The 12,163-nt window shown below is 34.4% G+C and overlaps 1 protein-coding gene across 2 annotated transcripts in view; it reads right to left on the minus strand.

Moving 5' to 3' along the window:
- LOC101687418 (follistatin-related protein 5) overlaps positions 1 to 11,787 on the minus strand; it is a 484,818-nt gene extending 473,031 nt beyond the window's left edge. For both annotated transcript variants that reach the window (XM_045068434.1, XM_045068433.1), the window contains exon 1: positions 11,106 to 11,787. The gene's annotated coding sequence lies outside the window, so the exon portion shown is untranslated. The remainder of the gene's footprint in view (positions 1 to 11,105) is intronic.
- Between the last annotated feature and the right edge of the window lie 376 nt (positions 11,788 to 12,163).

Below are 12,163 nucleotides of genomic sequence, written 5' to 3' on the forward strand. Positions count from 1 at the left end.
TAATTGAAAACATCAGGACTGCTTAGGAATTGCTAAGGATGGATGTCCTCTACCTTTGTGCTTTTTTGGTTTTTGGAAGTTTAGAAGGATGCCACCACAGGTTCTTGCTAGAACACAAACCTATGTTTAAGTCCAGTGTATCTAAGCTAACCAGTAACATTTTCGGATAGAACCCAACTTATTCTTAAGGCTATCACAGATTTGGGCCACCTGGGTAGCTCATTCAGTTAAACATCTGCCTTCAGCTCAGATCATGATCCCAGGGTCCTAGGATGGAGTCCTGCATCAGGCTCCTTGCTCAGCGGGAAGCCTGCTTCTCCCTCTCCCTGACTCTCTCCCTGCTTTTGCTCTCTCTGTCAAATAAATAAATAAAATCTTTAAAAGACTATCACAGATTTAATTTAAGCCAACTAATGCTTTATAGCATTGAAGCATTAAAGCATACTAGGCGTCTATTTCTGATGTTCTTTTTTCTGGATCAAGGACCCTGTGCTAAGATCTAAAAAGTGGGGCAGGAAAGATTTGTTACCACAGAGTGGGGTCTTTATCGTGTTCCAACAATTTATAAATCAAACCTGTTTACCTTCTATTATAAATAGGACCCCCCCAAATTGGGAGAAATGGTGAAGCTTCTTTAAGTGTTTAAATAACCATGAACCTCACAATTTCAAAAAGGTTATGTTGCACTTAAAGATATATCCATTCCCTACATATGAAAAAGACAATTTTTGAGGGAAAGCAAAATGACAAAGAAAGGTAGTATCAAAATATCCTTAATGCCTTCTTGAGCTCCCTCTACTGATTTTTAGACAGTTGTTAAACTGACAGAGATTTTTTAACAAGACATATATACTTATCAAGATGTCCAATCGAGTGCCAAGATCAAGGGTTGTTTTCACAGCTGGGCACAGAATTTTACTCCAGACATTATCAATTAAATTGTACTATTTGTGCACAGACAGGAAAACAAACTCAATGAAAGATTTTCCCCATCCTCAGGCTTCAGTAAATAAAAAATAGGACACCTGTCCAAAGGAAATAAAAATAGAGGGTATTTATTTTAAATCTTTGTTGTCATTAATTGTAAATATATATAGACTTAAAATTCAAAGCATTTCTAGAATTTTTTCTCTTCATTTTTAAAAATTTTTACGTCAGTTAATAACTTTATGAGAAATCTCACCAAAAGAAGTAATTTAGGGAAAGCATTGCTACAATTTGTGCAAGTTCTTTCAAGTCATACTTTTTGGTTTTTTGTAAATGCACCAACTTTTGAGATTCTGCCAAAGGACTGAGATGTTGTGCATCTAATTGTTGTATTTATTTCATAAAGTTGTGGATGTATCTAGATCACATTTCTTTTGCATTTTCCTTACATGGTCCCATGATGTCATACTTTTTAATAAACATTGTGGTTTCTCAAGCATGTGCACAAATGCAAAAGGCATGCTAAGCATTTCTCCTCCCCTAATAATGCCATAGTGTCTAGGATAATGAATCACTTGACATAAATACCAGCTCACTGGGTCAGTGCCTCAAAGGACCATAGATTTTAAAGCCCTTAAGTTTTCTATGAAAGAATGTGAAGTTCTGAACAAATAAGCTATACAATGCAGAGTACAAACTAGTTTTCAGAAATTAGCTTCAAGTCCCAGAATTTGGTTGCAATATCTGCTCTGTATAGTGCATTTAAAAGCGGAAGGAAAAATTAATCTAAATAACACATTTCAAACATATTGTAGTGCCAAGCAAAGAAGGATGCTAATTTTCACTAACAAAAAAAAAAATCAAAAATTAAAAAAAATAATTTTTATCATGATGGGAGCTTTTGGATTTTGACAATAATTTGACATTCATAAATGGAAGAGATATGCTAAAGAATACATGTAAATGGCCAACAGTACATGAAAAGTTGTTCAACATCACTAATCATCAGGGAAATGCAGACTGAAACCACTATGAGCTATCACCTCACACCTGTTAGGAGGTCTATTATCAAACAAGGGAAAAAAAAAGCAAAAACCAATAACCCTGTGCATTGTTGGCAGGAATGTAAAATGATATAGGCACTATGGAAAACAGTATGGACATTCCTTAAAAGTTTAGAGTATAAATATCATATGATCCACTGATCCAACTCTTTCTGGCTATTTATCCAAAAAATTAAAAGCAGCATCTCAAAGAGATACCTTCATCCTCACATTCATTGCAACATTATTCACAATATCCATAAGGAATGTCAGTTTATCAGAAACTACTTAATGGGTACCACAGAATGCCAGAGTTGGCACCCAAGATAACCCCTACCTTCGATACCACTTTTATTCCTTAGTAATCTTTTTCCTGTTTAACTTTTGATGGTGACATTTATTACTAACAGACATGAACTTCTGTCTGTATTAGTTTGCTTATTGTCTGTCTTTCCTCAGAAAGAATAGGGTGGGAACTTTATATATCATTCTCACTCAATTCCCAGCACCCCAAAGGGCACCTGAAACACAGTAAGCACTTTTTAAGAAAATTACTGTTTATTAAATTTAAAATTGAATTGATATACTAGTTAATTTTCTTTAGCTTTTGTCAAGATAAAATTACCATAATTGTATGAAAACTATAAAAGATGTAAGTGCAATAAAATTTTTTGTATAATAAATGTAAATAAAATAATTACCTAAGTATTTATCAATTTTTAGACCAAATAAATAAGAACAAAATTATTAGTATCAGAAATGTGATATTCTTTTGAAGATGACATTCTTTTAAAATGTAAAGTTTTTCTTTCAAAGTAAATATAATTTATTGCACCATTTTCACTTTCTATATAATATATAAAGCATAATATTAAATATAAATCCCTGATTTGCATGGAAAGATTCTATGTTGCATAAATAAGATAATAATAATAAACCCTTTGTGTGATTTTCAATTCGTCAGAGACCAAAGGCAAAAAAAATAAATAAAAACAGAATAGATTAATAAAACCTAGAATCTAAAAACATTAACCAATCCATGAGCACAAATTACATGTACAAAACATAATAGAGGCAGACATAAAGGATAAACTTCAATGAGGACTGTATAATATGTAAATGAAATAATTTTAAACCACAGAGTTTTGCACACATGGAAGGAATTCCTAGGGTTCTTCCTTTAAAAAGACCTTAAGATTAATTAGGAAGAACAACCTAAGTCACATAAAACTTCCAAAAGCCACACCAGACTGTTCATTGCATAGTTCAGGTCATAAATGCTGGAGATTAGGGGACAACAGCAATAGAGAAAAGGTTCTAAGGTTCAAGAAGAACTTAGGTCAGAATTCTTACATGCATTCCAATGACCCACAGTCTTGTATAATCCCCTCATCTTGTGTGTAGGTAGAACTTTTAACTTGCTTTTGACCAAAGGAAGATGACAAAATGATACAGTGTTTTTGTGGTTATTACATTATATGGAAAGGAGGAGAGATTTAAGACATAATTAGGGTTCCAAGTCAGCTAACCTTATGTTATCAAAAAGGGGGTTATTGTAGTTGGATCTGACCTAATGAGATGGGCCCTTTAAAAGCAGATGTATAGATCAGAAACTGAAGGAATCAGTGAAATTTTTATCTGGCCTTGACAAAATAAACTTTCATGGATTCTGAGCTGAAAAGAAAGAAAAGAAAAAGAAGAAAGAAAGAAAGAAAGAAAGAAAGAAAGTAAGTAAAAGAAAATCTTACCTATGACCAGTGATCTTAGAGGAGGAACCTCGTCTCAAATAAGATCCCACTCCTGGCTGAAAACTTGATGTGAGATTCTAAGCAGAGGACCCAGCTAGTCTGAACCCAGACTTGTGACTTATGGAAACTGAGATAATAAATGCTTAAACCACTGAGGTTATGACAATTTTTATACAGCAACAGAAAACAAATATGTACATGTGAAAAAAATACAGATCTTGGTGATATCCAAGGTGATGCTGACTTGACATTAATTGCAACAAAAACTGGACCTCTGGAAAGCACATATGAGCACAATGTGCTCTTATATTATTAAAAAACTTGGCTGGAAATAAAGAAGTGAGATGTAGGTGGAGATTCTTGAACACACAACAGTGCAGACAGGACACTCATTTTGTACAGAGGAAAGGAATCATACTTTATATTTTGACCCATCTCTGTTTTATATACGTGCATTGCACACATGAGAAAATTGAAAATCAAATTGATTACTCGCAGGCTATAGAACCAATAACAACAACAAATAGAGAATTTCAACTTAATAGAGTAAAAAGTAGCAATCCACTGATGATTTCTGAAGAACACAGTGATAGTTAAAAGCTTACTTTACAAGACCAGTGCTCTAACCCCTGAGCTATGGAGCCTAAAAGCTTACTTTAACTGAGAGGAATCCAGAAGAGTTATGAAGTCTGTATCAGTGAAAATAGTAATATTAATCAGGCAGCTGGTTTCAGACAGAGCTTGGTCCGAGTCCCAACTCTGTAGGCAATGTCACTCTTTAAGCTTTGGTCTTTCACTATCTACCTTATACGGTGTTGTGCATATAGAATGTAATGATGTTTATAAATACTTAGCATATTGTATGATACACTATGAATTGCTAAAAAAATTACTTTCTATTTTTGTCATCTGTTATTATCACTGCAGGAAGAAATAAGAATCAGGGAGATCAATGTAGAGAGTGTCAAAATAATTTCTATTGAGATGGGATAGTGTGGGTCAAGGTAAAAGTGATAAGATGAAGGAATAGCAAATAGGAATTAGGTAAAGTTATATAACAAAGGGAAGAATGTCAAAACTTGGGGAGTCCCTGCATATAGTATAGTAAGAATGATGTATGTTTAAAACACCTGTGAGTTTTTCAGACCTAGGTGAATAAGAAAGTGTGTCATTAACTGACAGGCAAAAAAATTAGGATGGGAGACCACATTAAGGATGAGATGATAAGTTCATGGAGTTTGTGCTGTCACCATGAAATCAGAGTTAAAATGTCCAGCAGACCTTTTTAAATACATTAATGGAGTTCATATCTGGGCCTGAGCTATATATTTGGAAGATATCTGTGAAGAGAGAATAATTGTAACTGTTGGAGTGAACAGACTTCCTGCAGTGCTCCACAGAGAATGAGGAACAGCGAGTCAAATGAATAGTGTACAAAATGGTTCAGAAATGTCAAGATTAAAAACTTTTATCCCAGGCTTCATTTAAAAAGTAAAGCACCAATATTGCTAACTGATATGTAAAATATTTAATAAAAGCCGTATTGTCTTTCACGATTAAGTTAATTTCCTCTATAAATCAAACTTTTCTATCTCCTTTGGGATCCATTTAATAAGGACAACCCAAAACTTGGGTAATGAGGATTCACTACGGAATCTGATGCAACTCTGTGGCTCACCTGAGAAGTGTGTTATAATTATGGCCAGCAGTGTTCACCTCTTATCCTACTCAGTGAGCTTAATCCTCTATGAAAACAAAGAGCATCAGCTAGTGGTCAATGTTTCCCTTCATACCTCAAATAGAGTTAAAAAACAATAAATGCAGTATTTACTGGTTCCTAAGTGTTCAAGAACCACTTTAGACTACCTCTTTTTATTTTGATTGCTTTATTTCATCTCACAGTCTATTTAAAATATTAGTAGCTAACTAGTCTGAAGGTTTGAATAGGACACAAGTGGTAATTGCTTGAAGTGGGCTGAAGTTCAAGATGTCTTTATATTTGATATTCAGTAGGACTTTTTAGGGGGGGAACCTAGAACTCTTTAGACATATTAAAGTGTATTCTACTGTTCTTATTCTATTTAACTTGGAAAGGGAAATATTGTCTGTCCCTACTGCTATTAATGATCAATGAGATCAGGCAATGTAGCATCTTTCTAATATTAAATACAAAGGAAAAACTTCTTAAAACCTTTGTGCAGTCTAAAGTGTGTATACTAAAAAAAAAAAAAGCCATAAAATAATTTCTATATAACTTAATAATTAAGTGAAGGACTTGGAGAAAGAGTAAAGGTGGATTCACGTTTAGTAAAGAAAGTCTCACAGAAAATGAATAGTTTTAAGTAAGACACACCCAGTTGAATATTTGACCTAAACAGAGGTGCTGGAGTGTACAGTATAGCTGCAAAAGGGATGAGTTAGGTATGATTGTCTAATCTACCTGTTCCTAGTTGTGTGATTAGAGCCTGGAGAGGTGTACAATTTTGATCTGAGTGTCTACTTTCTCATATCTCAAATGAGGACATTATGAATTTTTCAGTCATGCAAATGTTAGACTTAATGTAAATAAAATAGCCTAATATGAATAAAATATATACGTACATATATGTGAATAAAATATATGTATATGTATTAATACTTTGAATGGTATCTCTTTCTGTCTTCTTCTTGTCATAAGCAAGGCTCCAGGCTCAAAAACTTTATGCTCAAGTATCAATACACAATTTACTGTGAGACAGCAAATGTGTTTATTAATCACAAATCACTCTCTTTCTTTGGAAAGATGAATGCAACCCCCCTCCTTAATCCTAAAAGAGTCAGTTCAGAGTCTGGTTGATGTCCGGATCACAGCAATTACTATAGTTTGAGAAAAAGGGGCACATATCTACAGAGTACATGGGGGCATTTGCCTCTTCATGTTAGTAAAACATCTTTACTCTGAGGGTTTTAGAAATTATAAAAGATAAAGCCTTGATGGTCACTAGAACACTACCTAATGTATTTCATGGAAGTGGTCCAATCATGAAAGGCAAATTATTTCCATTTCATCATCATCTTTGGGGAACGTAGTTCAGACCTGTATGTTTTAATTGCTACTGTATGTATGTTTTAATTACTACCTTAGTGCTACTAACATAGAAAAAATACATCACTAAAGTAAGTTTCTCTTAACTGTCAATTACAATAGATATATTTAAATAAAATTGAACGAGAAAAGTGTTTTCAAATCTTTTGCGTTGTGTTTTAGAATTGCTAGCAGTGCTATGAACCAGTTATGAGTTGGAATAATATTCTCCGTATTGACATGCAAATGAACTCACTAAGCAACTACTTTGCTTTAGAGATTTACATAATTTGATACCAAAAGCTACATTAAATTAATATTAATTACTTGGTTTTAAAGCAAGAAAGTTGAGAGTGAAGCTGCTCTTCTTCCCACATTTTATGATATCTATGCATGAAAATACTGATATACAAGGAATCAAAATATCTTAGGTATAGGGATATTCCAGCTGTATCCCTTAGAAGTGCATGGCTTATTTCCCCAAAATGTATATGAAGTAAACCCGATGTATCTCTTTTAGAGACAGAAACTTTCAAATCCTTTATCAGCACTCATTTTTTTCAGAATCGATGTGATACTATAAACTCTTTATTACATACACATCAATTCTGCTGCTTATTTCTGGCAAATTTTCATTTCCAGTTGTCCCTTCCCTTGCCAATCACACCATAAGAGCTTATGAATGACATTTTCGTGGCAAAAATTTGGTATGTACTAAAGCGTAACAGCCTAAATAAAAATAACAACAACAAAAAGACACATTTGCTACTAAAAATCTATATTGCATTATAGCTTGTTAAGTGAATTTTTTTTGTATTAAGTAGCATTTCTTGAACTTGCTTAAGATCATCCCACTGCAGGTTCGTGGTAGAGTACACCAAGAAATATATATGTATACACACACACACACTGTACACACAATGTACACACATACATACTCATTATATCACACACTCATACTATTATTTAATACTGTCTCTAAAAAAACATATTAAAACTCCTTGGAATTCTGAATTTATCAAAAATACTCTCTCATCTGCTATACTAATATTAACTTCCTCAGTACTAAGGTGATTAAAGCACAAAGGGACCAATTGTTTTGTTGTGAATGCTGTGGTGACCAATTTAATGGGAAAATTAGGATTTTCCACAAGGGACCCCACAGTTCACCTTAACTAGTCTAGGCCCAAAGGACAATGGAGGTGTTGAAGCAGAAGGTGATTAAGTCTGTTTGGTAAGATAATTGGTCACATGGCTGTTACAATAATGTTAACAACAGGAAGCATTTTTTCTGGCCTATTAGTTCACATGAGGGTTTAAAACTTTATAATACATTAAGTAATAAAAATACTAGAGTTATTAGGGGGATTGGGTTTGGGGCAGAATTGATAGAAATATATTATTGAAGGTGTTTTGGAATCATTTATAAATGAGAATTAAACATGAAAAATTGCTATTATTCAAAGAAAATTCTCAGTAAACTATAATTTGCATAATCTTTTAAGTATAATTTAAAAATTACTTTTAAAAAGTCAATCCCCTAAAACTTTTTAACACATTTCTGGTTTATTATCATTTTCTTTAATTCTCTACTGCACATGTTAGTTAATAGATTTTAAAAAAAACTGTTTCATCTTTGTCTTAAATATTATCAAACTGCATAGTTATTCACCTTATCTATAAGAAAAAAAAGACATCTACCCAGTATTATCATTTTTAAAGTTTTGAGAAGCTCACTGTGTTTTAAGAAACCAAGATGCAATTAAGAAAGATAACTTGAGCTTGTCATGTGACATATAATTATATTAGTTCAGTAATTTTTCTATACATTTGGTAAAACTTCATCATCTTGGAGTAGAAACTGTTGCATGTACTTATAGAACCTATGCAATGAAATGATTTCATGCTTCAGCAGGCTATCTATAGTGCTATTGAATATTCCTTTGAATTTCACATGGACAAGTTGTAACTCCAAAATATAGTCATTTTTTGGTGTAGCAAAAAATTTATGAAGATTCACCACATTTGAATATCTTTAATAGGTGTCCTCAAAGTTGGCAATTTTATTTGTTTACAGTAAGAGTTGTATTCTGTATCCAAACAGCATCCCCTATGTGCTAAGTTTGGGCTTATCATGGTCATCTAATTATCTAATTTTATCTTACCTCAGAACTAAGATATAAAAGCTAATAATATAAAAAATAATCAAGAAAAATGTTTTTAATATTTTAAATTTTAAATCTCATTGAAACTACTTCACTAGTTTCATGATTGACAATAGCATGCTTTGATTTTAGTGCTTAACCATCTCCCTGTGACAACACTAAACTCATCTGAAAGAATTCCTGATACTGGTAGTTCAGGGGAGCTGTTTATACTCAAACAAAGATACACATCTTTAAAAACTTTATGCAAAAAGAAATCAATGAGATACTGAAATACATTTAGGTGAGCATAGTGTTTATTTCTGTTCTTGACTTTCCAGTAAGTTATAAAATTAAAAATAAATTGATATTTCAGTAAAGAAAAGAAAACTGAAATTAAAAGAAGCCGTTTGAAATTCCATAGTCAGAGTACTTATACTCACATAGTTTTAAAAAGAAAATTTCAAAATGTATCGAAGAAAATAATTATTCTAAATTAATTTAAAGGAGGATGTTTGGTAGGAGTTTCATGGCCTAGTGTTTCGTATATCTTCCTTTGCCTCTCTACCTGTTCAGTGTTTAAAAATTTTGTATCAATATTTAATGTATGATCACATGACTGACAGGAATCCTACAAAGAACAATCTGCTGGGGTAAAACATGAGAACAACTTAAGGGCGTTTACATTTAGCCTGTAGTGTTTGCAATAATATCCATTTCTTGTAACAATCACTCTCATGTAGGACTGTGCTGTAAATAAAATAAAAAATCTCTATGCAGAGGAACTATTTTAAGTCATAAACTTTAAAGCTGAAGTTCATACTTGGTAAGTGTAATGCAACTAGAGCAGAAATTTTTATGATAATTTTAAATAGCCAAATATATAAACTTAAATTAACATACTCTTGAGTATGCTGAAAAACACAGCCCTAGTCAGTTGAATGATACTTATTAAGTCTGAAACAGCTTATATTTTACAAGCTCCTATTAAGATAGGATGTCTAGTTGCAACCTGATCTCTCTCCCTGGAAGGTAAACCTCTCCTCTATATTTTTCCAGCCATCATTTATTCTTATTCTAATGTCACTAAATGACATAAACAAAAATTAATAATTCTATTTTTCAGACAATCATCATGCCTGTCAAATAAAGTCATGAATAGTAATAAGAAATACACAGAGCACAGTTAACTTCCATCATTTAATAATTGTTCACTATGAGAAGTACTGTTCAGTGGTTTTCTGTACTGAATTCTTTCTTCATACACACTCAAACCACATTGCCAATTGACAAAAGGAACATAGCTTCAAAAGAAAATCTCCTAAGTAGAGAAAAGCTCTCTGTTAAACATGCAAGAGGTTAAACATTGCTGAAATAGCGAGACATTTTCTCAGCCCACGCTTCCCAGTTCCATTCAATTACCAACAGCAGTAGCGGCTATAATACAAGCTAATACTGTATTATTAAATCAGAGCTTCCCATTTACATCCACCTCTAACCTGAGGGGGTGGGGAGTGGAAGACATTTACTAGTCAATAGCAGAATAAACAGCCCCCAACTTGGAAATACACATGACCTTGGGGTGTAGAATTCTCAGAGACTGAGTTTCACAAGTTTTATTTGGATCTACTGCATAATAACACATCTAATGCACCCAACATGGTATAAATGCTCTTTATCCCTCCCACCTCCCCTCCAAAAATGCTAAGAGAACTCTGTACTTTGTAGTTTATGCCATAGATCTCAGAAGTAATCTTGATTAATCAGAGATTAATCCACTCAAATATTTTTTTAAAGATAACATTTGTTTTAAACAACTTGTTGGTTGATTTATTTAATGTAATTTACTAACATATTTGGGGCTTGCATTGAATGTTTCTTGTTTCTCAAGCCATGCTGGAAGTGTTGCTCTACACATATTTATATTTATAAACCAGATGTAACCTGATGACATTAACTTCACACACATACACACCCTCAACTTTCCCCTCTAGGATTCAGTGCTTAATCACCAACTGATGTTCTTGTAATAAGAATAGTAGTAGTAATTATTAAAATAATTATTGCAATCATTGCCAAAAGTCCCGTTTCAAATTATAAAAATCACAACTTGCTTTTTAAATTTTAGTACTCTGCATCCCCCCCCATTTGTAATAATTTATAATATTCTTTTTCTTACCTTATTTTAAGAGTCAAAAAAGTCTCCCAGAAAGATTCCTAAATCGTGTGGATATATAAATCACAATAATAACAATAGTTTTAAAAAAACCCTAAAAGATCGTTTCAGCTGGGAAAAGAGGAAAATAGTTTGGTCTAAAACTATAGAAATCTCCAAAGTCACGCTTGAACGGGAGCCTAGGTGGCAAACAGAGGACTCTCTCCCACGTCGGATACCACACTCCTTTGTCAAGTTGATATGGTCCTGCTGGTGAAGCGGGTCCCGCAGGGCACAGAGAGTGCAAGAGGGCGTTGCCTCGAGGTGCTAGAGCAACCCGTCCGCTCGCGTCCCAGGTTCAGCACCGACAGCGCAGTGGACAGCACCAGCTCCTCTCACCTCCAGTTTGTCTCAGTCACTGAACCAGGCTGATTCTCGCGCCTCCTCCCACAGCAAAAGCGGCTGCCACTCAACCCGGGTGTGCCCCGCCCCCATCATCTGACGTAACTATTTTGCATACCAACTCCCTGAGAGGTGCGGGGCCGCCCCTTTGACTGGGCTTACTGCTAGGGTCAGCTGAGGCAATCGAGACGACAAAATCCAGGTTATTGAGCAACGTTGGTTTCATTGGACTTCATGATCGGTCCAGAATAAACTAAATGCTTTTGGCGTGGCCTGAGCTTTTCCCTTCGCTGGGACTGCCGTTTCTGTGCGCTCTAAAGATCGCTGCTGGCACAGCTTTGGCAGAAAGCAGGGGCGGAGGGTGGGGGCAAAGGAGCATTGAGAGGAGAGGCTGGGGAGGCGGGAGGAGAAGGGACTTGGGATTGGAATGACTCTAACCACTCCAAAAAAAAAAAATCCCCGCTCCTTTTGATCTCCCTGGCCAAACTTTCCTCCTGCTCCCTACCATTTGTTTACTGGAAAGGATGGGTTTGGTGTTCCGTTCCCTTTCCTCGGTTCACGGAGCTGCTAGAGGGAGTCGCTGCAGCAGAAACTTGTCCTGGAGGGGAAAAAAAAAATGCTCTGAACACTGGAAGAAAATGTGAAAACTGGCTATGCTTATCATCATTCGTAAACATTGT

Source organism: Mustela putorius, unplaced genomic scaffold (assembly GCF_011764305.1).
Source record: "Mustela putorius furo isolate JIRA1106 unplaced genomic scaffold, ASM1176430v1.1 tig00003907_pilon_pilon_pilon:0A:0A:0A:0A, whole genome shotgun sequence".
Taxonomy (NCBI): domain Eukaryota; kingdom Metazoa; phylum Chordata; class Mammalia; order Carnivora; family Mustelidae; genus Mustela; species Mustela putorius.